At 35.4% G+C, this 16,094-nt stretch overlaps 1 non-coding gene across 1 annotated transcript; it reads left to right on the top strand.

Annotated features, from left to right (window-relative positions):
* The first annotated feature begins 10,134 nt into the window (after window positions 1-10,134).
* Window positions 10,135-10,297, top strand: LOC121325059. Its single transcript, XR_005951296.1, has one exon. It is a non-coding gene; the product is annotated as a U1 spliceosomal RNA (small nuclear RNA).
* The last annotated feature ends 5,797 nt before the right edge of the window (window positions 10,298-16,094 follow it).

Genomic DNA, 16,094 nt, shown 5'->3' with positions numbered 1-16,094 from the left:
ACTTTCCTGGATCTTGGCTGCTATCTTCTAATGTAATTGAACCATTGCAGACAACAGTATTTCAAGTTCTTTTAGTACTTTTATTGATTACAGCATCCTCTGACAAGCGGTATACTGTGTGAAATCATAAACAAAACAGAAAAAAACTAAATCCTAACTCCCCTTTTGAGTCCTACCTAAACCTTTGTTTCTGTTCTAACTAAATATCGGCTTGCTAAGCCATTTACCAATACTTACACAATCTTCACAAGCTATAATTCCTTCTTTCCTTATAGATATCAGCACACCAATCCCCAAACAGATCTCCCCTTTTTTCCCAGCACCAGTCTTTTTTTTGAGCTTTTTAAATACCTTTACTAATCAGCAGCAGGTGTGCCGCTTTAACCCTCCGGGGTTTCTGGGTCATGTAGTCCTCCCCATGATTTCAAGGACTACATTTATTCTTTGCTCTGTTACAGAGGATCTAAACTGCCCCACACTCTACACAATATATATATATATATATATATATATATATATATATATATATATATATATATATATATATATATATATATATATATATAAACGTAAGTTAATTTAATTTAGCAGACTGCTACCTAGAACTGTTATGAAACCAGCCCCAGGGTGCAATGGTTAAATGCAGTCAATCTTTACAAAGCACTGCTCTGTCAGTGATACAGGATGTACTGCTTTATTATGGCTGCTGAAAAAGACTTATCTGCCAAAAAATCTGATAGTTCTGATACTCTAGCGAATTGAAGTTGATTAATGTAAACCTTCCAAGTTATCTTTTCTTGAATCAATCTCTCAGGCTGAGGAGACCGGTGAATAGGCTTCATAGCTATGATTAGAGCTATCCATGTAGTAGTCTGACCGCTTACCAGTCTCTGATAAAGTCTATTAGGGAATTCCAGGATCAAGTATTTTCTTGTCAGAAAGGGAAGTCAATTCTGTTAAATACAGTGCATCTAAAAGAATCAACACCAAAATACACATTTCCAGTCTTGTAATTCTTCCTGTAATAAACATGGCCATAACTACAAAATAACCCATCATCTTGACAGTGTTTGCTACTTCATATGTAGATCAAATATGGACACTATTAATAGGGTCATTTTTGGTACAGTGCCCATGAAGTATTAGAAATTTATTTTCTGAGATAAGTACAGTACATCGCAATGAAAAAGTGCTAGGTTTTTCCTCATCTTAAAAAATATGATAATTTAATAATAAAATAGTAATAATCTTTATTTTTATATAGCGCCTTTAGTGGACCACCACCACAAAGGGCTTTACAAGATACGAGACTTGGGTGTGTGAACTATGCATCAGTTGCAGAGTCATTTACAACAACGTCTCACCTGAAAGAAAGAGCACAAGGAGGTTAAGTGACTTGCTCAGGGTCACAAAATGAGTCAGTGGCTGAGCTGCGATTTGAACCGGAGACCTCTTGGTTATAGGTCTATTTCTTTAACCACTGGACCACACAGCCTCCTGACTGTTTAGTTGTGATTTTACTGGCACTGGGGTTAAGATCACACTCCACAGAGTTATAATCCAATTCTTTTGAGGTGTCCGGCAGGCAGTTATAGATTTGGATTATGAAGCGATTTCTTCCTGTCTGTATCTGTGATTTCACACTTTAAACCAAAAAAGAAACTACTGGAATTTAAAAGCAAAGTCAATTCTCCCAAGAAAACTGATTGTCTTGGCTTTGTTTGGTTTGGTCACACTTTGGTTTAGCTAATGCAAATTCAGTGTAATAATGCTTAACTTATTCTTAATTGCATGGGATTTGTGTTAAGACTTGAGATGTTACCCATGCGGCTGGTTATAGTAAGTGATATAGCATTAATATACAAGGCCTAATAAGTCAATTCCTCATCCAAAGAGAACATTTGGTAGCCCTTTACGTTAAGAGTCTCTAATTGCTGTGTGTTTTTACATTGCAGTTACTTCTTAAATACATCTTTTACTTAATGTGTAAATCTTTTTGCTCAATATATGTAAGCACACAATTGCATCAGAAAAGGTTCAGGGTTATGTCGTGCAAAAAGATTTACATTGTAATTATGTGTAAGTCAGTCTCGTGAGTAAATTCCAATGAGTAGGATGATTACTTTTTCTTTCACTGGCTATACTGCAGCACTGCACACTGCCATTATGAGATGCTACTGTTGCTACTTCTAAATTATAACCTCCCTCAAGGCATGACAGCATACTGATTAAGGTCAGATTGAAAATAACCAAAGGTTTCCTGTGCTAATACACTGCTCTGGCAGTTTGGCAGTGTCACAACCTCTGGAGCATGGCTGGTAGTTAATCACCCTTACAGATGCTGGATGAGTGGAAATGTGAGCTCACAATCTTCCAGTCTCAAAACAACAGCTCCAGCAGTTCCGGTATGTTTAACATGCCTTTGTGAAGGGAAAGCATGTTTAAAAACAAACATTGGAGGTATTATAGGCTTTTGATGCCATGGTACCCACACGTTTATTTCTCTTTGAATTTAATGTCTTTGTGATGTCATTCACTATATAGCTAATAATGTAACAATCTACTGTTCCATTCTATGTAAACCTTCAGGCATCACAGTATGTAATCTATTTATCCATGTATTGTCTTTTATTCTAAAACCACAAACTTTAGGTCATCCATTGTTTGGGGCTTTTTGGAAAGTCCCGATCATTTTACTGCTATTCTTTTGGTTATATTTTTCTTGTGCTAGTTTTCCCTGACATTTAATTTCACCTGAATGCTTTATATGCCACATTTATTTCAACCTGAAGAGCTCAAGGGTTTCTTTTTGTGTTACAACAATCCCGTTTTCTGAGACAACAGCCCAGCATGGTATCTGCAGTCTGCATCGTTCCTCACCAGCCAGGTTCAGATGATTATCCCTTAGTCCTGCATTTGTGTTAGTGAGCAGATGTAGTTAAGTGAGCCTTAACCCTAACCATGGAAGTGAACTCTACAAATATGTCATCCTACTGTATATCATACTACTTATGAGATCCCAAAACTGATTTTTTTCGCTCAGCTGTGCACATGCTAAGCTTAAAGTCAATGTATGTTTCATTTCTTGCTCGCCTGCACTGAGATGGGGGTACAGCTGAATTGTATATATTTCTTTCTATCAATGAAGTAAATACTGCGATCCTGTTCCTCTCTAGCCAGACAGACCCATTTATTTTCATAGTATGTGTCTCTCTCTTTATCAAGAGGGATGCTCCTCCACAGTTGGAAATCCAAAAGCCAAGTGAATTCATCATGGTTATCTTGCTGTAAGTAACGCATGGCAAGCTGACACACAGTCAGCATGAACAACTGATATTGATGTGCATTTCTTACTGGATGCCCTGAGTGGTCTCTGATAGCCGGGTCCAATTGGGATCTGAATGGAAGATTTTTTGAAAGATCACACTTTTAAACTTGTCTCCATATGGTCTTGTCTGTTTTTTACAACACTGAAAAGCACTTGCAGGAAGTGTTATAAACTATTACATACAGATAGGAAAAAAAAAAAAAAATCAGTGCAGGGTGCTCAACTCACTGCTTGTTTAAATAAATGCAAGATGTCCATTAACGAACAATATCTTGTGATTGATCTTGTATGCTGTTTTGCCCTCTAGATACATCCAAGTCTGCTTAATCAGACTTTTTTGTTCCTATACAGTTTATTTAAAAAAATGCATTTTATTTGCACTGCCCAAGATACCATTGACATTTGAATTTAACAATACCTGATAATTGAAATTTATAATTAAGGTTCGGGAGGAGGGTCCAGACACCAATCTCTGCATTATCAAATTGAATCATTCAATTTACACATTAGCTAATTAAGATTGTTAGAACTATAAATACCCTCTTCACTTACCTCTCAGCTGCATTTCAATTTCATCGTAACCCACCACCTCCCCATCTCTACCTTTCTTAAAAACAATTTCTATGTTTTATCAATGGGGGTCTCCACCTTGTCCATTCAGCCAGGCAGAGAGCCCTCAAACCAAGTTAGGTTTGATGCCAAATGAAAGCATACATGCAACATAATTCTCTGTAAAATTGTCCATAATAAATAGTTGTACTAAAACATTTTGTGATTGGTGTTTGTCCCGAACTACTGATTTGGATTTTAGAGTGTCATACAGTATCAAGTTGATGAAGTGTAATTACACTCATCAACAGCTGGTTATTTGGCTCGCTGGATCCATGTTAGCTCAAGAATTGTTCCAAGGTAATTAGAATGCACAGGTTTCCTCTGGTGGCTGCTGCAGAAAATGTTCACTTAGTATGCTTGAAAATGAATAACTGATTTTTATCAGCTTGAAGAGAAGTAAGCAAAACTGAGCAGCTGCAGTACGTTAAGGGCATAAAATCTGTTATCATAGAAGAAATCAGTTGCCCCATGTGCAGCGATTGAGGTCAGAAATTGAAAGTTGCATGCCCAGTATCATTTGCTAATTTAAGTCATCAGTTTGTTTTGGATGTGGTAATCAACTAAAGAATCAATGGCATGATAATGTGAACTCTGACTACAAAGTAATTACATTGTAATAACACAGTGAGATCCACACTTAAGAGCATAAGACATAAGCAGTTATCGTTTATTGCCACGTTGTTACATAGTTATGTTTTCTATGTAATCGAAAGTGCTACCTTATAATCTGTTAAGGCCTGATTAACACTCCTGATTGGAATCCAGTTCCTTTCCCTAATTCATGAATGACTTTGGCTTCTAAATGAGATTTAAATAGTTATCAAAAGGTTCATGTTTCACAGCTACTGTAGGTCTGACTCCCCTGTGTGTCAAAGTGGTTGTGGTAACTGGACAAATAATGATTGTTTTCCGAATAATAACACATGTGGAATTGAAAACAAGCTTGCAGGAACTTGGCAGCCTTTTAGATGCTAATTACATGTTTTAAGGCCTGCCAGCACAGTTACAAAAGAAACACTTCAGAGAGCTTTTGCTCTACTTTCATCAAACCCAGCCAAAGCAGTTGCATTTTCATACCAACAGCAGTTACAACAAGGAGGTTTTTTTTGCTTTGTCTGAAATAATATCTACCATATTGTAATCTACCAATCATACATTTTGGGAATAATTCTCCGATTCATTTACTAATATGCGTCACAATACAGATATATTAGCTACCCTCTTTCTGCCATTATCTAAAAGTAAACATACGTGATTAGTGTGCAGTTTATTATGTTAACTACATGCATTTATCGTAGCTATTCTTTCATTGATTGCATTTTGTGTTCGATGCATCTTATTTAACATTCAGGAGCAATATCTTTCTTTGAAAAAGCAGTTAGATGTAATATTTGTCCTAGGGCCCCCCACGTGGCAGATAAGGAGAGATCCTTTCTTTTGCTTCCAAATACTTTGCCACCTGCCCTCTTCATTAGGTGACACGTTTGTTCCATCACATTCTGCTCCAGAATATCTGATTTAAACCAGTGTTGCTCATTTGATGTACAACATGTTTGACTGTCTCCATCTCATCATTCAATAGCCCTTCATCTCATTGAGTTCTGTTACTTCAGTATACTGGAGAGAATAAATAAGCCAACTGTCATTTTCTGTTTTGCAATACAAAACCATGTCAGTAGTCAGTTAGTGCTTTAATTTAATTTCATATTAGGTCTTTGAAAATGTGTTTGGGCAATACTTTGAGTTTACGTTAAGTGTCTAACTACACTGGAATTGATCGTTCACCCAAAGGACCAGGGTTCAAATCCTTTCCAGACTGTGACTGAGGAATCATTAAAGTATGACAGATGTGAGGATTACATACAAATTGAGTTCAGGATCAGTCTGGTTGCTAATTAGCAAAAATGCTCTTATTAAGCATTGCTCAGCCAGATATTACACTTTCACTGTATGACTAAGGGTTTACATGCTGAGATGGAATCAAGACCGGGTATTACAGTCAGTGGAATTAATGCACATGTGACCTTGTTGATGGAAAGAGCAGAATAAATAAACATCGTCTCTCACCTGTACAGATGCATAAAATTGAATCCATAAAGCCTGAATCATGGAGCTTTTTATACAGATGACCTTGAGCACTGAAAATACACCAACAAGTTTATTAAACATAATAAAGTGCTTTCTTCAGTGTACATTATTTAAAAATAAACACTGACACTTATTTTATATTCCTGGATTTCTGGTGTAAATGAAATGAGGCATGTTTTCTTTCCTCCTTTAGAATTCTTTTTTCATCTAACTCCCAGGCTGCATGCCCTTGTGGATGATTATTACTGGATTTGCTTTCTAAAATTATTTCTCTGTTTCTTTTTTCCTCATCTTTATATACGGCTTCATCGCTGTTTCTTAATTACACATTCAACTATTTAATCATATGCTACAATAAACACAGTAATACAAAACAGATTATAAACTGGTTTTAAAGATACCGTATATGTACCTGTTGTAACATGTCATGTCATTGAATTATTCTCATTAGAGTTGTTTTATTGGATGTTATTCTTTTATGTTGGCATAGGTTGCATTTTTAGATCTTTTTGCTGATTTCCCCTGTATCTCTCTTTATAGTTGTACTTTGTGGTATTTCTTACACTAATGTACTCCAGTTGGGGCAGAAAATGGTTACACTCTGGTGTACCCAATGCACTAGTAGGGTAGACATGATCCTGAGAGCTCTATTGAGGTCACAGAGGTGCTTTAAACTTTTAAAAAGTTCCATACAAAGGGAACCCAAAGAACAAGAAGTAAAAATAAATTTGAGGTTTCATGTCTGACTTGGCAAAAAAAAAAAGCCTTTCCAAGAAAAAAAAAAACCCTAAAAAACTACAACCTAATACAATTCAGTAAGATTTGTGATGGATTTTCAAGCCAAGTTCCCAAATACTGTCTGTGAAGTAAATATCATTTGTTTTGTTTATCTTTTCTGATGGGTAGATAATAGTTCCCAGCTGGTGGTTGAATGAGAATCTCAGACAGTGAGGAGAACAATATACCCTTCTCCTGTTTACCTGTGACAGCAATACAGATTAATGTGAGGGTCATGAGTGATATATAATAGCTACCATAACAACGATTAAACAAAATCTGCAATGGTCAAAGGTTTTGCATCACCTGATAGAATGAACTAATTTTACTTTATAAAGTTGAATAAAACTTGCTGAATAATGTTACGTTAGCATATGGAATTACATTACATACCAAAAAAAATCTAATATGAAAATATTGCACTACTATTATGGCTTCCAGTAGAATTTTGTGATATCCTTTGGTAGTTTCTTTCATTACATGATGTGAAATAAAATATCTAACATATGTTCATTTTGTTTATTTTTATTTTTATTATGTCTCAATCCTAAAATTCTAGGTGATGTAAAACGTTTGGCCACAGCTGTACACCACGTTGTGTTTTTTCCTCTCTGCAGTAGAGATTTTGTTAAAGTACAATCCTGTGCTTTATCTGTAATCAAATAGAGTTTTCTTGCCCCATCTAAAAGCATGCTGTGTCTTGTGATTTTTGGTGGTGAGAACAGAAGAGCAGTCTGTGAGGGCTAAGGTTAATAATGGACCCTCGTCACTGGTAAAACCAGTGCAATAAGACCTGTCTCAAACAAACACCCACTGAACTAGACACAAAAAGCCCCTTTGGTCAGACTATTTCAACACTCATTTATCTAATTTATCCAATTACTTTGCAGCCAACATGTATTCATTTTGCAAACAATGAGTGGAAGGCTAATAGAGGATACAGTAAAATGAGAAAAGTCTAAAGTATTCCAAAGCAGATTTATCTGAGAAATGGTTATTTGAACTGAAGTTCAGGAAAATTACAACACAGAAGAATGCAGATTTTTGAATAATGGGATCCTGTGTCCTGTATTTTATACTGTTAGAATTCAAGTTTCATATGCTGAATGATAACAAAACTGTTAGACGCTGAGCAAGTGGTCAAGTGTATTTCCATTTAAGAGGAAATGGCTTTATGGAGAAACAAGTTCCATTGGACCTGTCCTTGCACCTTTTTCTTTAAACGTTTCTGTGATTTTCAATTTTGTATCCACTAGATCATGGGTCTCCAGCCCTGGTCCTGGAGAGCCCCTTTCCAGCAGGTTTTCTCGGTGTCTTTACATCATCAGTGGCTAAAGATCTAGAACACCTGTTAATCTTGACTAATTAAGCCAATAATTGGTTCAATTAAGTAACTGAGAGATTGAAATGAAAACCAGCAGCCACAGTAGCTCTCCAGGACCAGGGTTGGAATATATGTAATTGTATCCAGATTCATCTATTAGAATGAAATTAACTTGACTGAAGGCTTCTTAGCAGAATGTGTAATTAATTCTTATCTAGCTTTAGAGCTATTATATACATAATATATTGTATATACATATACATTGTAAGTATAAGCAAATAAAAGTATGTTACAGAGATACAAACTGGTTATAATCAATCTTAAATAAAGTATTTTTTTTAAAGCTTAAATTAATTTTGTTAACCTATGGAACAGTGATGTAGGGATCACAATTGTAAGCATGAAGCAAATATGTATTTAATTTGTCACTGGAAAACCCATAAGATATATCTTCACTTCTCCAGCACACTCTGTCCATATATTTTCGCATAGCACCAGGGAAAGGGAAACTTTAATAATAATGGAAAAAAAAAAAATTCCTATCTCAGCAGAAAATCAAGAACCATGTGCAGTTTGATGTTTTACTTGTATAGATCTACATGACATTCTTAATATGCAGTGAGAAGACAAACCCCTCTACATTAAGGAGTCGATGGAAGTGCAGTTCATTTATCACTTTATCAGACAAGCATACCAGCAGAAAACTACAGCTATCTCCATTTCTGAGAAGGCATTGTATCGACAATTTGTCTGAGTCCTATTACAGAAGTCTCCATAGGCTACACAACTCCCTAGTTACATAATTACAGCTCTACATACAGTATCAGAAATAGTCATTACATATATCACTTGATATATCTATATATATATATATATATATATATATATATATATATATGATATATTATATATATATATATATATGTGTGTGCGTGTGTGTATATATATATGTATATATATATTATATATATATATATATATATATATATATATATATATATTATATATATATTATAATATATATCGAAGTCAATGTTTCAAAGTACAAAATTTCATCCAGGTGTAAAAGTTTCATTCGCTCTCAACTTTATAGTTAAATACAGCTTCAAGTTTTATTATTTAGGTATGCCAGCCAAATAACAGATGAAGTAAAATCACAGTTTTTCAACCCGTAAGTACTGTCCACAGGTACTGTGGACCCAGAGCACTATTAAAATGCCCATTGCTCATCTACTGCAAGCAGCCGCTCACTGTACCCTCTAGTCGTTTCAGGTCAAGTCATAGCCAGTTGTATGGTAGCGTTCTTGCTGGGCTGGCTACTCTGTGCCTGGTGGGGATTTGAGTCCAGGAGAGCTATAGATAGTTCTTAATTAGCTTATTTTGGTGAATAGTAGTTACAGGTAAAATATCCCTGAATTGTTTTTTTTTTTTTTTTTTTTTTTTTTTTTTTTTTTTTACGTTAGGGATACAGTAGCTCAGTTTTAGTATGGTTACTCCATTGAGAAGCGCTGTGATGTTACAGATATTGTTGTAAGTGAACAATCATCATGAATGTTGTAAATGGTTCTTCTGTCGAGCTAAAACAGTTATCAGTGTTAGTTCTGCATCCTCGTTTCATTACCCCAGCTTTTGTACCCCTTTCACAGCTTACAATATACCAGTAATTTAGAATATTAATTTAAGTAGGCTAATAACACGGCTAATAATAATAACAATACTACTACTATTACTCCCGCTTAAGTTGGAGCGTGCCCACTCGGATTCTGCCAGCGACATGGCCGCCTTTGTCGACCAGTGGGCTCTAGGGGGCGTGCTCTGTACCACCTCCCCTTTGGTTTTGTTAAATTAATTTACAGTCCCTTTTCCGTTTTTTTCTGTTAAATTAGTTAAATGCCTATCTATTTAGCATCCTCTTTTATGAGGATGCTAATTTGAATTTTTTTCTCCAGTCGTCGCGTTGACGGCTGTAGGTGACGATGTCCTTTTAGGCATTTAAATAGGACTACTACTACCTGGCAGGGGAGATACCATGATCATGAAGGTGGTTCACCCAGGGCGAGGCTCGGGCATTGCACTCCGGCTGTGCTGACCCCTGCGAATTCCCCAAATGCGGGAATCTCAACTGCATAATTTCTGGTAGTGGGGGACTGCGTTCGCGCTCTCCCCTGAAACTCTGGTCAAAGATAGAAACTACTATTATATTATTAATAATAATAATAATAATAATAATAATAATAATAATAATAATAATGCAATATAAACATCACAACAGTTTGCACCTAACAGCTGCTATATGTTACATGTATATAACTATATTTAAAGTTGTTGTCACACTTATCTCATCTTAATGCTGTTATACATATCTAATTATCAAATTTGGTATTTGTCTATGTACGTCTCTGCAGTTGAATTAGTGATATCTCTGAGAATAGAAGTGCAATGTGGGCTTTTACTCATTTCAAATTGTATTTATTAATATTAACAGTGACTTTATTCTTATAGATTCTACAGATGATAGCTGCGTCTAGCTCGTGTGTGTCTAATCAGTTGATTTAAACGGCGACACGTCCAAATACTGATATTCTTTGAACCATTAACAGTGTGTGAGAGACTAAGGATTTCACAGCGTTCCCTGGAGTAATGTGAAAAGTGAGTACCTACTGAATATTGGTTAAATAAATGGGTCAAATCTTATCAAAGTTAAGCAGTCAGGCGCACTCAAATCAGCAGCAGCTGCCTGTGCATTCATTTAGGGTTACGACACTAACCTACTCTCTATTCATTGTCTTCAGCACATTGACATCTTGATGTGTGTTAAATGCTGCTCTAAACTACCCAAGATTGCCTATTTTGTTGCCATTTGCCAATGCAATTCTAATTCCAGGTCACTTCAAAGAGGATCCCATTTAAGCTGCCAAGCTGTTCTGAATTATAATAGCAGATACATTTGGCCATTACTGTTTTTAAAAACTAAAACAAAATAATAAAATAAAATAAAAAAAAAAAAAAAAAAAAAAAAAAAAAACATAATGGATAAAAAGTGGTATTGATGTTTTAAAGACCGAAGCCTCATCATAATGATATTTCATTCACTTTTTAACAATATGTGACCAATCATCTAGTATATTGCTATCACTACCGAAGACAAAAATAAATAAATAAATAAATAAAAAAATCTATGAGTTAAATTGATTTTTGGTGCAAAAAAAAAAAAAAAAGAAGAAGCCATTTACTGGAAACTGCTGCTAGATATTTGTGAAAGCAAACAAATAACTGCACAGTTTATGGAAAGTGTATTAAGATGTAGTATTAAAAGTGTTTTGTACCGTAGGCAAGCAAATCCTAAGAGTTATCACAATTGAGGACACCATTATTGCATCAGATGATGACAGGCCTGTAAGTTGTCATCCAACAGGAATCAATAATGACAGATGGTGGCCCTGTACCAGCTTGTGGTAACTTCTGCTGTTTGCTTCTGCAATGGTGCAACACAACAAATTTCATCACCCTTGTCATGAATACATTTGATGCTTGAGCTTGCTAAACTACTTATTATCACCAATGCAAAAGTTGTTTTGTTTTTTTACAAATCCGATCCTTGAGTTCTCCAGGTTTTTTCGGTATCATTAAATAGCTAGCGTATTAAGACCTGGAAGATTATGAAATTGGCTCAGTTAAATCATTTAGGGCACAGTTGGAACAAAGAAAGCAAGGATCCAGATCTCCAGCACCTCAAGTCATTACTAAGACCATATCATGACATTTGTTTTCCACGAGTCCCCTTAGGCCCTGCATTGGAGGTAGGAAACATTCTCCCTCTATCTCCCAGCATTGGCTTTGCTATGTTGTCGTGCCCCTCTGTCTATTGCTGTAAAACACGGCTGTTTTCCTATTCTAAAGGATAAAAGACTGATCGAAAAGCTAGCAGAGAAAGATAAAAATCCAAAGTAAAAACAACACCTTTCACGCAACAGGCCTTCACCTGGAATGGCAATTACGTTTTTTAAAGCATTTCTGTATTAAGAAAAGGGCTAAATGCTAATCACCTTCCAAACAAAAACCTTGCCTTAGCCCTATGAGGATTTTCTAAAGTAGGGTACTAATATGTCCTTTAATTAAGATAAAACGGGCTCCAAGATGATTTATTCCCATAGATTTAGTGCCAGAGTTGAAAAGCTGTAGTTTAAATTGTTGTGGACCACCAGAGGTGAGCCTTGATAAATCACCTCTGAGATCTATTACCCATTTAATACACTGTTTTTTTACTTCAGTTGAAGATAAATGGAAAACCCTTATGTGTTTAACTGGGGTGTGAAAGATTGCTGCACAAAAATATATGCTGATATTATTGTTATTTACAGTTTCTGCTGGAGATTTCTCCCTAACGCAGCACATTTAGACCATATTACATTCATAGTTCTCCACTCTTTCAGGTCATTAGGGATACTCAGGAGTGATTGCATACCTTTGAAAACAATATAATATATTAATATAGCGAACCATTAACCCTTTTCAGTGCCAAAGCCAGGAGGTCTTGTCATTTCATAGTGTCTTCCAATGTACATGAACAAACAAAAAGTGTGTCCTCTTTGTAGTCCCATGGGGTGCTGTTTTGATGAAGTTGATTTAGAAAGGATTTAGAGAGGGCACAAGAGAGTTAAAGCATGAACTGATATCACATCTGGTGGATTCTATGTTTCCATACTTTAAGCAAACTGCACTTTATTTAAAACATACCAGCGGAGAACTGCTATTTGTATAAACAGGAACTATCAGGCAATAACAGAGACACATGATTAGAAGGAATGTACTGTAATGGCATACAAATAACGTGCGTCAGTGTATTTAGATTGTAGTTAGTAAGTTGTAAAAGGTTGAAAGAAGAAAATATTTAGCAGAATTGAAGACACATTCTCCAATAATACACCCCACAATAGCACAACACGTGTGTGCTCAAATAATAATAATAATAATAATAATAATGATAATAATACAGCATATGCTGTGTTGACAATGTCATGGAATGGACCACTTTTGGGTCTATCTACAATCATTTTTTAATTCGGTTTTGCATCAAATTAGACATAGAAGATTTTGATGTTCATCCTGTCTGCAGCTAAAAAGGTTAAACACCTGGCAACATCGTTTACAGCATCCACACAGCCTATTATCTTATGCCACTGTGAGCAAACAAACAGAATTAACTGCATTTGTCCGTTGTTACTTGCCCACAATAAATCTTGCTCTGCCCAACTTATGCACAAACATCTGATTGGTGCTTTAATTATTCAGAGCATCATTTAAGTGATAGTAAGAAACATCTGCTGTGGTTTACTTGTTTTTAGTTTGTACAGCAGGCTTTGAAAGTAAAACATTTTGGGCAGGAAGAATGACATTAACAATGAAGCATTGTTTTCTTAGGCATTTCCCCAGCAGTTCTGCAATGTTAATAGGCAGGCTAAGTCTGTGAAGGTGTTGATATCTTCTGCATTTGACAAGCTGTACACTGGGAAAAAAGCAAGGATGATTAAAATGAGTAGTGAAGGATGAAACATGAATGTATTAAAAATGCAAAATCTTAGTGCAAATGCAGGCAGAAGGGAACATCACCTTTGTTTCATACAAAACCTGTAAAAATACATGGTACAGTATGAACTTTTGGATCAGTCAGACAAATATGTTTTATTATAAAACACACCTAGATAGTTATCATGCAAGACATGCTATGTAATCATAGCAGAATTTTGTTGTATGATTTAGTTTCCCCAAAAAATCATTTTTTAACCTAAAACTAGATGTTATTTTATTTTAACTTATTTTTTACAAACAAGGTTTTACAAAAATATAGTCCTAGTAAGTCAACACATTCAGAAAATAACTAATCAAGCACAATATTCAAAAACAGAATCTAGAACATAATGTAAGAGCATATCATTTAAACAACCGTATTAAAGAAATACAAATTCATTTTACAAAACTTCACAAAAGCAAAATTAGCTATTTCTAAAAGTACATCAGTGTCTATAGATTCATTTAAAAAGTTAATCCTCTTGGGCTACATTAAAATGAAACATTCAGAGATAAATTAATACATACATACATAGTGTAACCTCTCAAATCCAGGCTTCTCTAGTAAATATATAATAAATCCTTTTATCACTTTGCTTTTTCAGACATGTTTTTACCTCCCTTTCTTTAACACTTCATATGTTTTTGCTTTGCATCGGCAGCTGTCACCCTGTCTGTGACGTTTACTTTCCCTATCTTTCTACAATCTATTTTTCACTTCAGTTGTCTATACAGTTGGAGAGAAGGTTTGCAAAGGTGCAGATCTTGTCAATACGAAAGGCAACTATGGTGCGTTGGGTTAAAAGAAATAGCAAAATAAATTAAAGGAAACCCTACAACTCACATATCGAAAAAATATGTTATTAGTTAAAAAAAAAAAAAACACTTTAAAAAAGCAGTTTCAGCTTAGCATTGCCTTCACCAGGGTGCACAAATAACCATAAAATAAACCACTTACCTTTTAAAGTAATGTCATATATAATTAAAGTAATGTGTCTTTTAGGAGTCTTTAAGGGTCATTCATTGAAACATCATGAAACTTTTTGAAGGTTTTGCCAATACAATAAAATTATGCATCAGACTAACCAATAGGAAACCTAATGAGTTGGATCTATCAGCGTTCGAGTTTAACCTCTGTATATTCTATTTATGTACCCTTTTAAAACACATTTTACTACCATCAGCATTACAAAGACACCACTGTCTTCAATTCCTACCATACCCTACCTAATTTGTTACAGTGAGAATCTATGGCCGTCTTAATTTCTTAATTAATTAATTAATTAATTAATTAATAATAATAATAATAATAATAATAATAATAATAATAATAATAATAATAATAATAATAATAATTAATGTGCTACTCTAAAAGTTATGTTCTGCATTACAGCTTTTTTTTTTTTTTTTTTTTTTTTTTTTTTTACTTCTCTAAAGGTGCACTACTTAGTCCACATTGTTTCACAGTATGCAAACCAAAAAGAATACATACAAATCTGATGTATACTATAGTTCCGTTATTTAGGAGGCTGTGTGGTCTGGTGGCTAACGAAGAGAACTCATAACCAGGAGGTATCTGGTTTGAATCCTGGCTCACTCACTGACTCACTGTGTGATCTTGAGCAACTTACTTGACCTCCTTGTGCTCTGTCTTCCAGGTGAAATGTTGTTGTAAGTGACTGAACCTGGACGGTGTGTTGAGAACCACTGTGACTCTCCAACGTAGTGCACGTTCACTCACCTTAGCTGAGCAGTTCCTTGAGTATGCTAAATAAAGACATAATTCTTTATAATTAGACTCAAACACAGATTACCTGAATTTCATTAGGTCCAGTAATGCTTCTCAGTCAGTCAAGATTGTGATGAGTCAAAGGGTTTTCGGTCTGTGATTCAGCCTCCCGACAGTAGATGGCATCAAACCAACTCGGGACTTCCCTTACCAAGATCTCGTGACCATGGCAAAAGTCATCTTTTGAGGGGCGGCACCTTGGTGAGGGGCGGAAGTACGAGTATGTAAATTCCAGCCACTGGAGTCAAGTGAAGGATAAGGACACGTGTCGGTTGGGGATTGGTGTTCCACTGACTACAGAGGCGGGACATTACATACTAAAGGGAACGTACTACTGTGTTCGGGGTTGGTCCGAAAGTAAAGTAGGAGGAGTAACGGGTGGAGGGAGAGACTGGTTTTGTGCAGCGGGATTTTTGAAATACTAACATTTCTTTTGTCTTTTTTTTGTTTATGGTCACCACGAAGACAAATTAAAGACGAGTCATCACAGTTTGTTTTGGATTTCACCCCTGCACTCCTTCCCTCACACCATTTTGTTTTTCTTTGTTATTTAATCCTTTTGTTGTGTATAGAAAATAAAAATAAATTATTTTATTTCTGTACACATA

Source organism: Polyodon spathula, chromosome 12, assembly GCF_017654505.1.
Source record: "Polyodon spathula isolate WHYD16114869_AA chromosome 12, ASM1765450v1, whole genome shotgun sequence".
NCBI lineage: Eukaryota > Metazoa > Chordata > Actinopteri > Acipenseriformes > Polyodontidae > Polyodon > Polyodon spathula.
The sequence above is the reverse complement of the archived record's forward strand: the minus strand, read 5'-3'. Positions and strand labels throughout refer to the sequence as shown.